The sequence below is a fragment of the Tachypleus tridentatus genome, chromosome 11, assembly GCF_004210375.1.
Source record: "Tachypleus tridentatus isolate NWPU-2018 chromosome 11, ASM421037v1, whole genome shotgun sequence".
NCBI classification, from domain to species: domain Eukaryota; kingdom Metazoa; phylum Arthropoda; class Merostomata; order Xiphosura; family Limulidae; genus Tachypleus; species Tachypleus tridentatus.
Window position 1 is genome coordinate 39791257 of NC_134835.1, and position 12638 is coordinate 39803894.

A 12638-nucleotide genomic window follows, 5' to 3' on the forward strand; every position below is an offset into this window, starting at 1 on the left:
AGCAAAATATTATTTTTTTATCTACTGGGAGTATTTCGCTGTTATACATGATAACTTGTATAACGATCTCTCCTTATATGACATTTGCCTCTGGCAAAAAAGGTTCAGAGCAGGTTTACGATACATTAACCCTTATTTTTTGACTGTTAAGAAAGTTGGAAAGTCATTACTGAGATAAAAGTTATTATATTAAATTAGAACCAATTCTAAACGTTAATTGGAAAAGATATTTTAAAACAATGAGATACGGTGCTTAAAAGAACAACCTACTTTACTCTCTTTACAAATCTAAAGATATTGATAAATTTTCTACGAAAACTCTGTGCCATGATTTTTTTCTAAATTTATTTAAATGAAACTTGTTCCTTAGGGCACGTGTGTTTTACTTTGGACGTAATTACGTATAAGCGGTGTTTCTATTGTATACTGATACAAACTAACGTTGTTTTAAATTAGGTAATGATTGTTTCTACTGCGTTCTAAATTAATTTTGAAATACAAAAAAGTTAGATATAATGATAATAAATTCTAGTAAAAACCCTTTCTTTCAAGTTATTTCTGTTAAATATACACGATTCAAATATCACTAAAATATAACAAGTGGAATTTTTTTTTTAATATCGCGCAAAGCTACTCGTGGGCTTTCGCCGTTCCTATTTTTCAAGTCTTCAACCTTCAGAAAAGTATGAAATGTAATTAATTTAAACTTCTATCGGGTGTTTTTTAATCATAAATAATATATTTTGTTATTTGTATTTTAAAACAGCAGATAACGCCACTAAAGTTTTATAGTAACCACCTTTTTTTAATTTCGCACAAAGCTACACGAGGGTTATCTGCGCTGGCGGTCCCTAATTTAGCAGTGTAAGACTAGAGGGAAGACCCACCCCAACTCTTGGGCTACTCTTTTACCAACGAATAGTGGGATTAACTGTAACATAATAACGCCCCCACGGCTGAAAGAGCGAGCATGTTTAGCGCGACGGGGATGCGAACCCGTGACCCTCAGATTACGAGTCACACGCTTGGCCATGCCGGGCGACATTTGAGAAGCAAACTTATTCCTGACATGAGTAGTGATAAAGTACTTTACATTATACAAAATAAATAATTGTTGTTTTAATGTTTGTAAAAGTATGATATTAAACTGAAAACAGTTGTAACTGAGTTCTTGTTTCTTTAACAAAATTCTCATTTTTCTCATGAAAAAAATATTTTCATATAATGAGGCATAAGAAGTTTAGAAAACGAAAATGTTATTTTGCTTTATTCATGTAACAGTTTTTCATCTACATAATCAGTTTTGTTTTCATTCTGAACTGTTCTGTCAGTCTTGAAAGGACCATTTTCTAATTCCTTATGATGAACACTTGGCCTCTAGTCTGATTTCCTTCGGAAAAATATATTTAGGTTAGCATTGTATTTATTAACATATCAGCCATCTTTGATGTAAGTTTGTTGTGTAGTTTAGAATGTAAAAACTTGAACGTTTTGAAACTGATTGAAAGGTGAGAATAATGGCACTATTTTCTCTCATAACCATTGATATCTTGTGAGGTTTAGTCTCTCATATGTCTATCGCTGTATATATGGTGTAATAACTGTGGATTTCATTTCTGGCTCAATTTATAGATTATTCTAACTGAAGATTAATGTGAGTGTTTACTTCTATATTTATATGGAGATCTTGTCTTTCAAGCTTTGTTTTTAGTGGAAGTGGAGAGATAGTTGACATTAGGATGGTAGCTATAGAGTTACACATATGTACAGCTGGCCATTAGAAAAGTTTTAGTAAATTTCTTTGGTGTGTCAGCTGTATATAATGTTACTTTACCTAACTGTGTTTCAGTGGGTTTGTTTGTTTTTGAAAAAAGGGCAATGAAATTGAGTGATATTACTGATTCAAATTACTTGTTTTTGTATAAAATCAGTCAGAAAACATCTTTATTGATGAAAACCCTCAGCATATAAAGAAAATTCTCAAATTTTATCACTTTTGGAGATATTAATACAACAACAATGTGATTTATTATGTACGTTTTCTGTATAAAATTGTTATTGGAGCTTCAATTGTTGCTAGATATCATGCTAAACTATTATTTCTGCATTTATGATGCAATAACTGTCACTTGTAGTCTCAAATGCAGTAGTTCTACATTGATTAACTGAAGAAAAATTAAATAATAACGAATTTCAAGATAGATTTAGTTGACACTTTGCACAGTTGGTTGTGATTTTGTGGTAAGCAAATTCACCATTTTATGTTAAATAAGAGAAACCAAAACAATAAATCTGTCAGTCACTACGTAGCGCTTGAGTCAAGGAAGAGAAATATAAAAACAAGCATGGCGGTCGTGGGGGAGGTTAAGTGTAATATCCATTTAACTTCTGTAAAAACTTAGAAAAAAATCAAGAACAATCCAAAATAATTTTGGAAAAAGTTCAAGAGTATTGCTTCAAACAAAAATACAAATCACATGCTACAACATATCACACACAACAATAAAATCGCAAGGACGGACGTAGAGAAAGCTGGCTTATTAGCTGACTACTACGAATCCTCCTTTAGCGACCTAAATGCAGTAGACTTTGACACACAACACCAACATCATGTCAACAATTTCATAAATACAAACCAAGCTTCATTCTCACCACGGTTCCCTGGCGAGACACTAGAGGCAAACTCAAATTCAATCAATAGAAAAGTAACCATAACTGAACTAAAAATTAATATCAAAAACTTGAAGAATACTTCCCCCGGACATAACCAAATTCCAAACATTATTCTGAAAAAAAGCTCTACTCTCCTATTACAACACCTCACAAACATCATGAACATTTCACTAGCAACTGGATATTACCCTGACACTTGGAAAAAAGCCATTATAACCACGATCCCAAAGAAACAAACCAACAGAACTAATCCAGATAATTTCCGTCCCATCAGTCTGTTAAGCTGCCTTGGCAAACTGATGGAGAGAGTTATCTCCAACCGTCTTCTCCATTTTTGTGAATCAAATAACATCCTTCCAGAATCCCAAAATGCGTCCAGAAAAAACAGGCAAACAACAGATCACCTCACGCGACTAACCGAATCAATCTATAAAGCTTTCAACAACAACCAAGTAACCACTGGGGTATTCCTAGATGTCAAAAATGCATTCGACAGCGTATGGCACAATGCCATCAAATACAAACTAAAACACCTGAAAATAAATCCCACTATAGTTAAATGGATTTCAAATTTCTTAACCAATAGAACAGCACAAGTAAAAGTCAATAAAACTATATCTAAATCATTTAATATAACCGCAGGAGTTCCCCAAGGATCAGTCCTCTCACCACTTTTATACATTATTTTCGTCAGTGACATACCTTTCCCAAATCTAACATACACGCATAATTCACAATACGCAGACGACATCGCTATCTGGAGCACCTCCAGAAACCCAGTGATGGCCATGTCTCGCGTACAAGAATCACTGAACAACGTCTCAACATGGAGTAACAAGTGGAGAGTAGTGTTAAATCCAACTAAAACACAAGCAATCACCTTCTACAGGAAATTAAAAAAAAAACAAAGAAAAAATCTAGAAAAAAATAAAATTATCACCCGGAAATACGACCATTAACATGAGCAAAAACATCACATTCCTTGGCATCACTTTCGACACAAAACTAACATGGAAAAAACATGTTAACAATATACACTCATCAATTAGAAAACGGATTTCACACTTAATGACTCTAACCAGTAGACAATCGAAATGTTCACCAAACACCATTATCCAAATATACAAGGCTTACATTCGTCCACTAATAGAGTACGGATGTCAAGTAACATACAATATGTCAAATAACACACTCCAGAAAATCCAAGTTCAACAGAACAGAATACTAAGATCTGCATTCAGTCTACCGTCATTCACGCCAGTAAATTATATACATCAAATCAGTAACTTACCAACACTAAGAAATAGACTAACGGAAAGATCACACAAATATTATCTAAAAGCAGAAAACAGAAACAAACTAACGGCATCACTATACAAATTAACTAGTGCACCAACAAAATACATTTCACCTTACAACATATTTCAAGAATCACAAATTACACAACAAAGTATCTAAAGAATTAAACTCATATTAATATGTATTCTCTTTTTCAGATATCGGGCACAGGACAGGCAAAACTTTCGGCGCCTGTCCTGTGAAAGTGGGTTTTCTCGGGGCACTCCCGTTTCCCCCCACAGCAAAAACTTAGGCATTGGATTTTTAGATCCCAGCACAGGCAACTTTTTTGCCAGATCCTGAGCCGGGTCGTTTGATTTCATGTTCATATTTACTTTGACTTCTGTCTTTCGGGACGGGACCTGGCCGTTCTCTCCGGTGCTGCCTTTGCCTCGGTTTAGGATAACATTAAGAATGACCTCCTTCACCCAAAAAAAGAGTCAAAAATTATTCAATAAATAAATAAATAAAACTAAACCTAACAACCTTTCACGAAAGGGGACGAAGAGGAACCACAACTTTCCTGAACACCCCAGTTGGAGAGAGAATTCTTACGATTTCTCTCTCTCTAAACTAAACCCCTGCCACGTTAGTTTGCGTTTGTGGGGGAGGTTAAGTGTAATATCCATTTGTTTCCAGAATTATATGTTAATACCAGTTAGAACGATCGAGTCGAATAAAGACCATTCTAAGGAATGCAAGTTCCTGAATATCGATAAACTTTTTAGTTGATTAACTGTGTGTTGGTGTATATATCTCGTTACTGTGATAAACTAAGCCAGACGTCGTTAACGTAGCCTGGAAGTGAACTGTAATCGACAGGATCTCCTAAATGTTATGTGATAGTCACAACAGTACATGTCTTACAATTACGACACGTTTGTTATTCTGGTCGCCAGTCTTTAAAACGTAAACATCAACTTATCCGTCCTAACGAGAAATGATGATCTGTCTAGCTGAACTGAACTATCTGTCTATTGTTATGTAGGTTTACCGTGCTCTATGAGAAACAGTCAACACGCAGGAGTTATCAAGCTCATATGACAGGAGTCGAACGTCGTACAAGTACGTATCTAATTAAGAGTGATTACTCTAGAGAGATATAAGTTTACTATGTATCTATTATTCACATGCTACAGTTAAGGTAATATTAAAAGATATTAGTGTCTTTTTATAATCTGTTGTATGTATAAAATTTACATATGTGACATTAAAATGACAAAAAATGTAAATTTCTCGACCTTTATGGGAAAACACATCATGTGATGTTGTTTCAGAGGCATATTTATTAGTTTTGATGGTAAAGCATCCATTAACTAAGGCAGTGCTCCCAGCTCGGACAGCAGTAAGTCTTCGTCTTTACAACACTAAAATCAGGGGTTTGATTCCTCTCAGTTGATACACTCAGATAGCCCAATGTGGCTTTGCTTTAAGAAAACACATACACCTCACACACACCAAAGCAGTAGCAGAAGAAATAGAAAGAATTATTTTCTTTGTGTCTCCAGTACATAATTTCCTGTCATGTGTATCAATAAAATATTTCTTATTCTGCCATAAGACTTTGCTTACAAAGGCTACAAGAAGCTGAAGTGATTTACAGCTGCAACCACTGGGCCAGTGTATTGCTTACTTATTTGTATTCTCTATATTATGAATGAAGCAGTTAGGGTATGTATTATTTACAGGGGAACAATTAATATGGTTTTGATAAACATTTCCAAAAGTGTAGGTGGAGGGAACAGTAGCAGTTAGGGTGCAGTTGATTGTGTAATAATGCAAAATTAAGCATTTTAATATATTTTTTTTATTAATGAGGTAATAAGTAATTGCAACAACACATATAACATTTTAATCTGTATGTGTGTATTGTATCTCTTTATTTGAAAAAGCGTGTGTGTGCAAGAAACCACATTTATTAAAGGGGAGATTGGATAACAAGACTTCAGGAAGTGCTAGTCTAGATTTTTATTTCTTTCTTATGTCTACACATCTAAATGTTAAATGAGAATCTGTTTTTCATAGAAGTGAGAGGAAAGTGAAATCACAATATAACTAGTTGTAATTTGCTAGAAAAAAGTAGTTTGAAGTTCCTGGATTGAGTCTTCAGTAACATAATTATGAAGTGACTGTTTCTTTTGCCAAAAAAGTGATCAATTTGAAACAGTTTGCTGGAAGAGACGTGTTTCTATCTGTATTTCAGCTTAGATAACTTCTTTTGTTACAAACAAACTGGATTAACATCCTTGTGCCTACAAACTGATTTTGTTTTTTAGTAACAAGTGAAATTTTAATTATAATATTTTTGTCTGTTCATTTGCAGGTTTTTTCTTCTAATAATTGGTTAATATTACATTAAAAATTATTCATGGGAGATTGTAAAGGCTTTGACACTGAATGATTTTAGTGTTGCAGTTTGAAGATTTATACATAAATTAGGTTGCCTATATGCCAATCAGTCTGTAAAACTTACTACATTCTGTAGCAATACTGAAAATGAAAGTTAAACATGAAAAACTATTGATCCATGTTTTAGAACTTGTTTTACACTTGATAAATTTATTTTTAGTTGCTTGCACTCATCAGTGGTATGATTCCAGATTATAATATTACTCTTTATCATGCTAATACTTACATTGACTTTTCATGTGAAACAAGACATTTTATTTTGATCCAACTTTAATTTTTACCTTTAAATATTTGCTAGAACATGTCTTCATAAATAAAAGTTATCGGCAGTGGACCAGTCATTTTTGTAACTATCTATGATAAACTTAATAATTAATGTTACTCAGTATTTTCTTTAGTTAAAACTTGGATATTCTTCACAAGTATAAAATATAAAACATTGCCTGAGGAAGTATCTCAAGTCTTAATTAGTTACAGCATTCCTGTTTCACTATGACGTAATTTTTATGTAACTTTGTTGATGTGATAAAGAGATCATCATATCAAAGTAGTGAAATATAAAATTATAGCAGTCTGATGAGCAACGTTACAGTAATTACTCAACCATGAAGTTATAGTGAATCTCTACAGTCAGAGTTTACTGTGGTGTCTCATTTAGAATCAGGCTATTTGGATCAAAATTATTATATAAGCTTATTTTATTAAATAACTTTGCAATCATTTTGAAAAGAGTCCTTTATATTTTTTCTTACATTTCTTTAGTTTATTAAAACTGTTGAACATGGCAAACAATTTTGAAAAATATTATACATCAAATCAAACCAAATATGTCATCTTTTAAGTTCACCAAATTAAAAAAACTATATTATTGTTTTTATTGTTTCATGTTTCCAGTATTAAATAAAGTATTTAATTAATTGTAATAGCTCATTTAAATTTGACTGAAGTTATCAAATTTAACAGAGTTAAACATGGTCCTTAAATATACTGAAGCCAAGAGAATGATGTATGTCATCTGTAAGTTATAATTTATCATGCAGATATTATGAAATATATACTAATGCATAAAATTCTGTTTAGTTAAATAAACCATGAAAATATGGTAACAAAGATTATCTACTTTGTTGCTTACTGTCACTTAGTTTTCAATTCAGATGAATTTCTTTCAGTTGTTAGTTCTGTTCAGATGACAAACAGTACATCAATATTCATAAGGTAACTGTGCTGATTTGAAGATCAATGGAAGATTCATTTTAAATTTTCCATTAACCCTACCAATGAATTATACTATTTTCTTTGTAGAATGACTAAACATTATAATATAAAAACACAGAGGTTTTGTTTGAATATCTTAAAATCTCATAATATTATCCATTAATACATATGTTTATACTTTTTATTAAATTGACCCTACATCCATTTTTGGCTGATATTACATGAGATGCTGTGATGCAGTACACGTGCACTCGTTACTTTATCCAAGAACCTAAAACTTCTCTTTACAAAGTGACCTGTATTGGCTGTATTTGTGTGAACTAGTATTTTGTAAAATAGTCGCAACTGAGTTATAAGTTATAAAAAGTTCTTAAATTTAATTTATCTTAAAATACAGAACAGTAAATAAAGAAGTAGAGTAAACAATAATATTTTCTAGTTTTGAACTTTTTTACTCATTTGGGGGTTGACTCAGTACTGAATATCAAGTCTCACAAAATTTTACAGTAGGATGTGAAACAAAATAACAATAATCTTTTAGATTTAGCATGTGTACATTTCAAAATAACAAAAGGTCATAAATTACTATATCGGTGCCTTAGAATTGCACTATAATTTATAAAGCTCGTAACTTAGCTCTGTTTGAGTCATAGACAGAAGTAAGTGTACACAAGCAAGTTCTTCCAAAAATGGAAAGTGGTAGGTAGGGGTACTGAGACTAATTCAGTAAATGTAGCAAGCAGAAAAGATGGGAGATTCAATTTTCCACATTATAACTTCTCAATATCAGCAATTTGAGTTCCTAACTCATAAGAAACTATAGACTTGGTATTTGGACATCACAAACTCTAATTTGAGCACATCATATAATGCATAAAAACTGATATCTAGAAATTGTTTTTTTTTCAATATATTAACTTTTAAATTAAAAATTTAATGTATTACACTAAAATTTGAATTATAATTTCCAACCCACGGGTTACAAGTTGAGTGCCTTAACCACCTGATTTGAAATTAGTGTTTTGAAGAAAATGTTTAATGAAAAATTTTGTGGTAAGTAAATTTTTCTTATCCAGCTTTCATCATTGAGTCATAGAAATTGATATGAATGTTATGATATTATGCCATTCAGTAGACATGTGGTAGCAGAATATGTATTTTCACCATCTCAGTTTCAAACTTCCAAAAGGAGTATGTAAACAAAGTATGTTTTTTTATGTAACCATTTTTAAATAATACAAAATCATAGTTTATTTTATCCATACTACAAAATTCCATTGTAATTATTCATTTTTATTAAGTAAACTGTATCTGGTCTAACAAAAAAGCTTTTGAACATCACCCTTTCTTCATGAGACTATAACAACAACAAAAAGACAAGTTTACTTGTGAATACACTTTGCAAAGGCTGAGAAATTGTGCAGGAGGAACTGAGAACTTTTGACTGGTTATACTGATTTCTCCAAGCCAGTTCCCTTGGCTGTGGTTTTGCTAGATAGTAGATAGGGATAGTGGGAATCTTCTTAATCCATTCATGCATGTCACTAATCAGATGATGAGACATTTGGCTAATCATTGAAATTAAATTTTCAAGTAACCATGGTTTATTCTCTTTAGAAAGCACACTAGCTGATCTAGCACTCAGTTTATTAAACTAAGCCACAAATTGACCTTAATTTGTGGTATTCAAGTACAGTAATGCCTATCACACAGTTATAAGTAGCTGCAAAATACAAATCTCAAAATGTTTTGCACAGAATTGTTTCAAATATGAACAATAAGAAATCCCAGCTAATATCATTGTGCAATCACCAAAGTAATAATTACTCAAAACATTAAAACTAAGTCTCCATCCAACTACTGTCTTATAGGTTTCGTAGGACTACAACAGGCTCAGGGAGAATTGAACAAAAAGATGTGTAGATAGAGATGAAATCAATGATTTTAATATATATTCCACACTGTTAATTCTAACTCTGAACCTAGTGCACCGTACTACAGTCCATTTCATAGTAAGGAAGTACTAATTATTGTAATGATTTAAAATAGCCTCATTTCTGGATGACATGACAATAGAAACACAACTACAAGTGTTACAGCACAATAGATGCAGCGTATAATGTTTGCCTAAAATAAAAGATCAGTATTCATATAAGACTTGCATCTGATTTACTTAGATACTTTAACTGCATTTAAAAAAGTATATAACAACAGAAAATGTAACATACTAAATAAAATAAGGAAAAAGATTAAAAAATGTGATGTGTTTAAACTATGAATCAAAACTAATTTATGAAAAACACTTTAAAAATTTATCATACATCTGGAATGGCTGCTGCAGACCTACTACATGCAGTAAAATATTAAACTACTTATGTACAATGAAACTACTCCCAGAAATAATTTTCTGATCAAGACTTCATCAGTAACTAAAACAGTAAAAACTACTATTTGTGTGAACCTCAACAGACACAATTACAATGTTAATCATGAACTGGATTCTTTTTATAAATCTTTGAATCATCATGATCCACAAGCACAAAGAAATGAACTGAAAACTGCTGAGAATGATATATATGACATTGATGAAATAACTTTGTTGAGGACCAGTATTTTGTAGAGTACAATCACATTTCAGACATTTTGTGTATATTTATATATATATACATATTATTACTGTTTACAAATAAATCTTGAAATATCAATTACTTCTCATAGACACAGAAATACAGAAAAACAATGATTTTTTCTTCTCAATGAATTTGTACTCACTTTCAATTTGTTAAGCCTTGTCACATTTTACAACTGGAGTATGTTAAATATTTATCTTGTGTTATATACACATTGATATAAGGAACATCATAGGTTATATTTAAGTACCACAGATTTCTAGTGTAATTAATCATTCTTATTAATTAAACTGTATTTATGTCTAAAAAATTTTTTTCAAACATCATTCATCTTACCTTTCCTTGTGAGTCTACAACAACAAAAAAATGTATCTATTCATGAAGACACTTCAAAACCTAAAATACCATGTAGGAAAAATTCTGAGCTTTCAATTGGTTATAAACATTTAATAGAACAAAGTAATAATGTGTAAACAATCATTTCCAAAAACCAAAGAAATGTACAGAATTAACTATTTTGATTTTCTAAATGTAGTAATATTTCAGAAAATAGCTAAGAAAGGAGGTTTTTTAATTATAAATTCTAGCTTGTGAAAATTTGGTAATTTAAATTTCTATTTGTTAAAAAGTATAAAATTTGCCTTTGGACATCAGAAATATAATTTAAACCAAAGAAGCCTTTAGTATAGTGCATGACAAACAAAAATTGATATTTAGGAATTTGTTTTAATATGTATTTTTAAATTAATTAATTATTGTGTACTATTACATTTGAATTACAATCTACAATCTGCTACCACATGTATTCACATTTATTCATAAAATAATGGTTCAATAAAATTTTGAATGTAAATCTACAAATGTGATAACACCTTCTGACCACTACACATAGTAATAGAGTTAAGATGTAGAATGAAACAAATACAATTACTAGTATAAAATAATAAATAACATTCAAGCCATCAGAAGCAATACTTAAAGATTATATATGTTATTTCACTGTTGTAACATGCATTGTGAAAGCACCGTTGTCATATACTATATGGCTTATGGAAAACATGCATGAAAGAGTGGTGTGCTTTGGACATGAAAGCTTTCTAATAGCATCTTTTGCAAGAGAAACAATGCTGCAGACACAAAAAACTTGATTTTGGTAAATAACAGCAAAATCATGTCAACAATAAAGAAGGGTACATAATTTCATTGTAGCAGTAACTTGGTTGTTCAACATCGTAATAATATTGTATTAATTCACCACACATAGGTGTGTGAATTTCTACACATTACATGTGGCATTTAGAGAATAATGAAAGCTAATCACTAAAATGTTACTGACTGGTCATAGCATATCAGTAGTTGAAATATATCATGCAGACTCTCCCTTCAGTGTTACACAAAGAGGGATATCTAAGAATGGGTTAACATTCAAAGAGTCACATCCATTGTTTCATGAAATAGTTGTAATGTACTTTACACTTTCTTGTGTATGTGAAACTTTATTGTTGTGAGATGTAGACACTACTTTTCTGGATACTTGTAATCTGATTTGGTGAGTGATCAACTAAAGAGAGGGAGTGGATATGGTCAGATTTATTTTGGAAAAGTCAGGATTTGCCGTTAAGATATATTTGTAATTTCTTTCTTGAACATGCTAAATGTTTGTGCTTTAGTTATTCACATGGAGTAAACTTTAGGCAAGTAGTTTTTGATGCAAAAGAATGTTTTTGTCATTGCAAAAATATTAAGAGACTGGCTTATCAAAATTTCCAAAAACAATATGTTCATAGAATTTCTCATTAACTTTGTCACTTTTCACCAACAGATGTAAAAGGTTGCATAGATCATGTGTTATTTATTAGATAAAATACTTGGCTATACAAGCAACAGACCATTTTAACTGAGAAGATATTCACCAACTGTCCAATTTATTAATAGAAGTTGGAATTTTTTTTGTGTGATTTATTTTTCTCCAAAATCTGATGTTTCAAACAAGACAGGTTTTCTTAATTCCTTAAAACTGCTATAAATCATTTATGAATGAATTTTTTTAGCCCATTTCAAGCCCACCACCACTTCTCCATAGTGTACTTTTCTGTCAAAACTATATAGAATCCTGGCTAATATTTAAATACCCATTATGTCATTTAGGTGTAAATATCCAGTGTACCTTTGAAAGATTATAAATGTCAATACACTAGATGCAAAAGTTAACACCGAAGGTAAACAACACAAATAACCTGAAGTCAACTTGTATATCTAATGAATATAAAGTTTTTGATGTCTATGACAACATCAGTCTGAGGCATGTTTATTGTAGTTTTGAAAACTGATTTTAAAAAATCAAATACAAGAAGATTTTCAAACATATCTCAT

The 12638-nt window shown here is 31.2% G+C and overlaps 1 protein-coding gene across 8 annotated transcripts in view; it reads left to right on the forward strand.

Moving 5' to 3' along the window:
- Nucleotides 1–4390: 4390 nt before the first annotated feature.
- LOC143231979 (serine/threonine-protein kinase PAK 3-like) overlaps nucleotides 4391–12638 on the forward strand; it is a 39757-nt gene continuing 31509 nt past the window's right edge. For 2 of the 8 annotated variants that reach the window (XM_076466917.1, XM_076466919.1), the window contains exon 1: nucleotides 4391–5076. The gene's annotated coding sequence lies outside the window, so the exon portion shown is untranslated. The remainder of the gene's footprint in view (nucleotides 5077–12638) is intronic. The other 6 variants (XR_013017317.1, XR_013017318.1, XM_076466915.1 and 3 more) reach the window with 5 other exon arrangements.